Raw genomic sequence first — 8,020 nt, 5'->3', positions numbered from 1 at the left:
TCCCCAGTATGGAGCATGCAGGAGGCAGCTGGATCAATGATTCTCTCTCATTATTAATATTTTTCTCTCTCCTCCCTTCCTCTCTGAAAAAACAACAAAACAAACAAAATAAGGACTTTTTTTTCTTGGAGATTCTGGTTAAGGCACTACACTACTTCAACCCTTCCTAACCCATTAGGAAGACTTGAAGTAGTTCTACAAACATCACAGTTTATGCATCACGTGGACAATTGGATTTTAGTCTCTGTCACAGCCTTGGCCAGCCGAGAATCATGGATGGCAGCAGCATCTATGGACCCCATTGAATTTGCAGTGCCAAGTACTTGTTGGCTAGCGCTTCTTTTATCCTACATAGGCCCTGCTTAGGATGCAAAGATAAATCAGGTGGAAGGAGTAGCCCTTAACCACAAAAACTAGTGGTGCAGAACATGTACACAGGTTTGTACTTGAGGACTGGTACAAAAAGACAAAATGTTATTTGACTATACCAGGGTCTATTTCTATTGCTAAGGAAACCAAATTCTTAATATTATCTTATTAAATACCACCAGAAGCAGTGTATGAATGAACTGGAAAGTGGGAAAATAGAAGGCAAATAACAAGTAATAGTGCCCTGGATGGGTAGCTCAGTTGGTTGGAGCATCGTCCCAATGCAGCCATGGTTGAGGGTTCCGTCCCTGGTCAGGGCACCTCTATGAGAGTCAACCAATATGTGCATGAATGGGTGAGACAATGAATCCATCTCTCTCTCTCTCTCTCTCTCTCTCCCCCCTCTCTTTAAAATAAAAAAATTAAAAAGTAATAGCTGGTGATGAATACACAATACAGTATAGGGATGACATATTATAGAACTGTACAGCTGAAACCTATGTAATTTTATTAACTAATGTCACCCCAATAAATTCAATAAAAATAAAATAAAAATTACTTATGGGATTGTTTTAGTAGAATCTCTATTTCTGCACTTTGGAGAATATGTTGAAGCTGGCCAGACATTTGAAACAGGGAAGACACTTAGGTGGTAATTGTGATGCTATAGGGAAGATAATTGTGTCTTGCACTGGGTTGATGTTTGATAAACAGCCACATTTTGGACAGATTCTGAAGCTAGAGGAATTAGAATTTGCTGATAATTTTTTTGGTAGAGTGTAAAAGAAGGAGACACATTGAAGATGGTACTCAGAGTTGTGATTGATAACTCAAAGAAGAAAGGTGTTATTATTTGGTGGGGAAGACTGGAGAAGGACTGATAGGTATTTATCAAGAGTTCAATTTCAGTCATCTGTTTGAAAGGCCTTCCAGGTGGATTTGTTGGGCAGCTGTTTGAAATTCTGAGGAGAGGTTCCAATTGGAGATGTAAATGTAGGAGTCACTAGTGTGTGGATAGTACTTAGAGCCCAGAGACAGGATGAGATAAACTAGAACAAGTGTGTAGATAGAAGAGAGAAGCAGCACAGGGACTGAGATCTGGAGCACTCCAGAACCCAGGGGTTAGGAGATAAGGAAGAACCAGCAAAGGAGGCATAACAGGAGAAAAGGCAGGTGAGTAGGGGGTCTGTTTGCTCATTAGATTGTAAGCTGCGTGAGGACAGGAATCATGTGGTTGTTCAATGTTGTATTCTTCTCTAATATCTCATTCGCAAGAAGCAAAATGGGTATTAACTGACTAAATGAAACAATATAGGACACTGTATCAGTAGCTGGTATAGGAAGCAGCGAGTTCCTCTTTTCCATGCCAACAAATTCATGATCTTTATGAAAGTTCTTTTTCTCTGGCACAATGGCTGAAGATGCACAAGTTCTTCCTTTTCAGATCCAGGTGTCTCTTCCAAATGTCCTGTCATTCTCACACTGCTGGCTCCATCCTGTAGAGCAGCAATTGGTTGTTTATTTTACCCTTTGGGTCACGTGGACCAGCCTCCTTTTCTGCCTAAGACTCATGGATGATCATTCGCCTGCATTCTCAGAGAGGAGGAGGGCTTTAGTCTGTTCCTTTATGCTTTCCATATTTTCTTTTCTCTTGGTCAAACACATTCTCCTTTGCGATGCTTCTGTGTTTTGGAAGAGAGTCCCTTATGACCACTCAAAGAGACTTTCACAACTGCATCTGTCTTCTGAGCCCTCAATTTAGTACCACTGGGAGCACTGAGCATGGCAACCACGCTCCCAATGAATCACTCAGTCCCGTTACTTTGGTAATATTCTAATGTGGGTATAACACAATTGTTTCCTTGGCAGTGCCTAGAAACAGTGTATGCTGACCTAATTACAAACATTCTCTATATGATGCAGTACTACACAGTATGGAACATCTATTCCAACATATATTTTAGGGTGAAGTAATATAATAAAGAATACAACTGAGAATTTTATTTTCAAAGTTTTTGCCATAGGAAAAAGCAACAAGTTCAATGCATGAGACTCATAATTATCAATAAGGAAGCTCAGATAATATAAAACAGTTTAGAGTTGTAGTGCTTAAAAGGTCACGTAATTACTGTGACCGTTTTTAAAGTTGTTGGAAAGATGATGATGACAAATATGTCAGGATGCCCTAGAAATGACTGGTATGTTCAGGCCAGCAACTGAGAGGGGTAAATCCAAATTTTGAAGAACAATAAAAAGAAAAGAAAAAGTTGTTACCTTCAGAGGAACAAAAACCACTATCCTACTTAAGTTGCTCCCATTGTTATAAAAATGTCAAGCATCCTTGTGCTCAGAACATCCTCTGGTCACTGCTTGAAAAGCTTGTCATTGTGAGAAAGTAACTTATGTCTGGATTTCTAAATCTGCACCACTATGTTCATTGTGGGCATCATAATGGTACAGGTGCCACCTTTGTCAGTTAATCCCTTTGCTTCATATAGTCAACTATCATTCAGAGAATCTATAGTGAGGATGAAGTTGCAAACTGTTATTATGCTAATTTTGGTTTGCAAATTTCTGATGACCAATGCCACATAAAATATGTTGTATTATGAGACATATAGGAAACAAATGACATTTCTTTTTCTGTTGGATCCTATGCTTCATAAAGAACACTTGAAGGGGTTCTTTTCTCCAGTTTAGAAATTGCACTGGGGCTATACATCCCCCTTATTATTGGGGGATGCATTCCAAAACCACCAGTGGAGGCCTGAAACTGGATAGTACTGAACCCTACACATACTGTTTCTTCCCATACATTCAGACCTATGATAAACTTTAATCTATAAATTAGGCACAATAAGATATTAGTAACAATAACTAATAATGCAGTAGAACAATTATAACAATATACTATAATAATAAAGAGTACTGTGTATGCCTCTTTTCCTTTCCCTCAAAATAGCTGATTATTGATCTGATAATGGAGATAATACCCTAAGTGACTAGTGGTCAGGGAGTGTATACAGAATGGATACACTGGACAAAGGGATGATTGACGTCCTGGGTGGGACAAAACGGGATGGCTTGAAGCTTCACCATGCTATTCAGAACAGTTCGAATGGATGGTTATTTCTGGCATTTTCTATTTAATATTTTTGAACAGCGGTTGACCATGGGTAACTGAAACCGAGGAAAACAAAACTGTGGATAAGGGGAGACTGCTATACAGTAAACCCTCACTTAAGGTCCTCGATCAGTTCTTTGACTTTAAGAGAAATGATGTATAACGAAACCAATTTTACCACAGGCCAATTGAGATAAACAGCAGTAGGTTCCTATAGCATCTCATAATGTTAAAACGAAACGATGCTTTAACATTAGGAGATTCTAAGACCTGCTATAGTTTAAAAGTTAACACTTACGCAATTTGTTACAAATCTTTGACGAAATCTAAAAAGAGAATGGGGCATTTGCATTAGGTCAATATGGGTTCAAGCTTTATCAAAGATAAAAAAAAATGTAATCAAAGAGTCCTTTGTCAAAGGAGATGCAGGCTGAATAAAATTTTTTTTTGTGTTAAAAGTTATTTATGACTTATATTTTAATTTTCTCCCTCTTTTAACTGTATACCTTACCATCCTCAAGCTTTCGGTTACTGTTAAATTCATACATGTCAAATACTTTGCTAACATTCATTCTTGGATGATCATTATGACTTGAGAAAAGTAATTCTTCTTTGGTTTTTTTCATTGTTATGAAACCAGTGAAGAGCACCAGAAATTGTACTGGGTTATTGATTGCCTTAGTCTGTTTGAGTTCTCTTAACAAAAAAGAATAGACTGTGGCTTCAACAACAGACATTTATTTCCTCACAGTTTGGAGACTGGAAGTCCAAGATCAAAGTGCCAAGCAGTTCTGTTCCTGGCTCATGGACGGCCGCGTCTCCCTGTATGCTTGTATAACTTTCCTCGGTGTGTTTGTGTGGATAGATCTCTCTCTTCCTCTTCTTACAAGGGCATCAATCTTATTGAATCAGGACTTCACTCCTCTGACCTCATTTAACCATAATTACCTCCTCAAATCCCCATCTCCAAATAAAATCACATGCGGGGCCAGGGCGGGGGGCGGTGTTAAGGCTCCAACACATAAATTTGGGAGGGGGGAACTCACACAATTCAATTCTTAGCCCTGATGTATCAACAGAATTAATGACATCAGTGTTTCCAGTGGTTTAGCATCCTACATAATGTTTGAGTTTCTATAGTTAACATTTATGGAGCATGTACTCTGCACCTGACACTGTGCTAGATTTTGGACATTATAAAGAGGAATAACAGAGTCTCCTGTCTGTAATCTTATATTGTTTAACAGGTGACGTTGACGTGTATACTCACAAACTTCACAATACCACGTGAGAAGCTAATAGAAAGGTGCACATGCTATTCTAGAAAAAAAGGTTTCTCTACACTGTATTTTCCATCAATATATCCTAATTAGTGTTTTTTCCTATTTTACACAGTAGGAGACCATTGTTTTCTGCTCTGGTCTCCGAGAGCAGGTACTATCTAGTGAGCCACCAAAAACGGTTGTGTTTTATTTATTTATTTAAAAGATATTTTATTGATTTTTTTACAGAGAGGAAGGGAGAGGGATAGAGAGTTATCGATGAGAGAGAAACATCGATCAGTTGCCTCCTGCATGCCCCCTGCTGGGAATGTGCCCGCAACCAAGGTACATGCCCTTGACCGGAATCGAACCTGGGACCCTTCAGTCTGCAAGCCAATGCTCTATCCACTGAGCCAAACCGGTTAGGGCAAAAACGGTTGTGTTGTAGGTAGAACATTTTATTCCTGAGCTGCCTTCAGTGACTGTGGCAAATGCTGTCCGTGTGGCATTATTTTATTCAGTCTTTTTTCTCCCTCAGTATACGATTGATAAGATTTGGGGCATTTTGATGGCTTTAAAATCCTCTAAAAGTGAATTTATTGCTCTTATCAACTAATAGGACTGTTTTCAATGGGATCAATCACTTGCCACTTATGAAGAAAAATTTCTCACAGACTTTGACTGAACACTAAGAGCATTGAAGTTTTACAATTGCCTCAATTTTTATTTTGCTGTAAAATGAAATCAGGTATGCCTATACATTCGTGTGTTGTCTAATTTTTGCTTGGTCACACTTTCATTAGTCACGAGTAGTTCTGAAATTATTGGTATCAAGCGGGACCAAAGGAAGGGCCACAATGTATACATTTTTGAAAACCTTTCTAATATCATCGCCACTTTCAGACCTCTTCAGGGCAGTCCTGTGTTGACTTTCCAAAATGAAGTTGAACAAGTTCAGGAGACACCCTGAGTTTATAAGCATTGTGCTTGGCTTTGTCCTACCAGCTTCCTCAGCACTATTGTAACTGTTAGGTTTTAAAACTGTTTCTATGTGTTTTGCCCTTTTATTTATTTTAGCTGGTGGACACACCTTTTCCTTTTTAAGCTGGTGTGTCAATGGCCTTTCCTTATAATAACAGTTGACATAATTCTGTTGAGCTTAAAGAAAACAGTATTAAGGAAACACAGGCTGTTTCTCACTTTCTCAGACCTCTGCAAGGATGAATGCAGGTCTCACACCAGGGTCAGGTGGAGAGAGAGATATACCAGTGCATGCAACTAAGAATTTCAGATTCGCAAGCATGCTTCTTTTTGTTTGGGATTTACATTTTTGCTCCTACCCCAGGATACTGAGTTAGAACCATAGTGAGAGGCCATGTTTTTCACCTGTTAGATTGATAAATGTTTTGAACAAGCAATAACAAACACTGCTGACAAATACCCTGGGATGGAAACATTTTCTTACTTTGGTGGTAGGAGTGTGAATTCTTCAACTGTTTTTGCAAATAAATGTGGCAGCAGTTATTCAAATTAAAACTATATGTTATGCGACAATTTCAGGTCTAGAATTCTAACTTACATTAAAAAAATCACATTTGATAAAGAACGTGTATATACATAATGCTATTTGTAGCATTGTTTTTCATGTCAATGAACCATAAACAATCTGAATGCCCAAGAATAGGGAATTGAATAAATTTTGGTACACACACACACACACACACACACACACACACACACAATGATATATAGGTTATTTAAATGTCCCAAATGTGAAGGATGTTCATAATATACTGTGAGATGAATAAAAGCAAATTCAAAGTAAAGTGAACAAATACAACTTGTTAAAAAAAAAGCCAAACCTAAAAACAGGTTATGTGGTCTTTCCAGTTGAAACCATGAGGGTGCAGAGAAGAAAAAAAGTGAATTTTGCAGAGCTGAAGATCAAGCTCCTGAAAAAAAAGTTTATTCAAAGGATGTTTAGAAAGAAGCTTATCTATGAGGAAGGTAAGCACTATCACAGGAATATAGGCGATATACTGAACTGGGACAAGAATGGCTAGGATGGAAAAGATAAAAAGCTGGCAACTTCTCAGTACCTACAGAATCCAAATTGGCATCTGTCATCAGGATCCATATTAATGATGCGGATGTGAACCCTAAGTTCCGAAAGGTGTTGTAGTTTCTTCACCTCCGCCAGATGTTTAATGGTACCTTCGTTAAGCTCAACAAGGCTTTAGTTAACATGCTGAGGATTGTGGTACCATTTATTTCATGGAGACACCAAACCTGAAGTTATTCATTGATCTACAAGCATGGTTATGGCAAAATCAATAGGAAGCTAATTGTGTTGACAGATAACACAATGATTGCTCTTGGTAAATACGGCGTATCTGCACAGAGGATCTCACTCATGAGATCTATTCTGTTGGAAATTGCTTCACAGAAACAAGCAACATCAGCTGGCCTTTCAAATTATCTTCTTGAGGTGGACTGGAAACAGAGACCAGGCATTTTGTAGAAGACGGAGATGCTGGCAATAGGAAAATCTAAGTAAACAGGCTCACTGGAAAGGTGAAAAAAAGTGCCTACCATAATTATTTTTTGTCATCTTGTATGTTAATGAATAGTGACTTCTCTCAAATTGGAATGTAAAACAAAAGGCAAGCGCCCCCCCCCCCCCCCCCCCCCCCCCCCCCGCCGAGAAAACAGGCTAAGTGATGGACCAAAGAGAAAATGGGACCAGTACACACCCAATTCTTCACATTTATTAACTAAAAGAGGCATGGGGAAGTTATTTACTTTTCATTCATTTATTTATTCTTTTGTTATATCATAAAAGGGAAGCCACAAAGATGGATACTGGGTGAGGGGAGGGCTGAACACCAATATGGCAGCCAACCTCATTATCATCCCTCTAAATGTGAGCAGGGGGCTGCCTCTGACTTTTTAAGCACAGAGATTGGAAGAAAGATATTGACTGGGGAGGAAGAGAATGGCTGGACCACCCAAGTTGCCTGCAGTTACTGACAGCCACTCCTCCCTGAACAGGGGTCTTAAGGTTGCCAGGGTAACCAGTTATGTGCAACCTTGCAGTAACAATCTGCTTCAGAAGAAGTATTGCCCTTACCTATGCCAAGGTCAGCTTCCGAGGGTGGGAAAGATAAAGGCAGCAGAAGGTTATTGATGGATGAAGATGTACCTTCAATGGGTAGGAGTCCAAACTTCCAGATGAGTCAAGAAATTCACCAGATATTCATGCGCC

General features: G+C 39.0%; 1 pseudogene; it reads left to right on the top strand.

The window, feature by feature from the left end:
- Positions 1-3,541: 3,541 nt before the first annotated feature.
- Positions 3,542-8,020, top strand: part of LOC139002696 (large ribosomal subunit protein uL30-like) — a 127,522-nt pseudogene continuing 123,043 nt past the window's right edge.

Source organism: Myotis yumanensis, unplaced genomic scaffold (genome assembly GCF_028538775.1).
Source record: "Myotis yumanensis isolate MYYU_CA2020_CCGP unplaced genomic scaffold, mMyoYum1.0.hap1 SCAF_2, whole genome shotgun sequence".
Classification (NCBI taxonomy): domain Eukaryota; kingdom Metazoa; phylum Chordata; class Mammalia; order Chiroptera; family Vespertilionidae; genus Myotis; species Myotis yumanensis.
The sequence above is the reverse complement of the archived record's forward strand: the minus strand, read 5'-3'. Positions and strand labels throughout refer to the sequence as shown.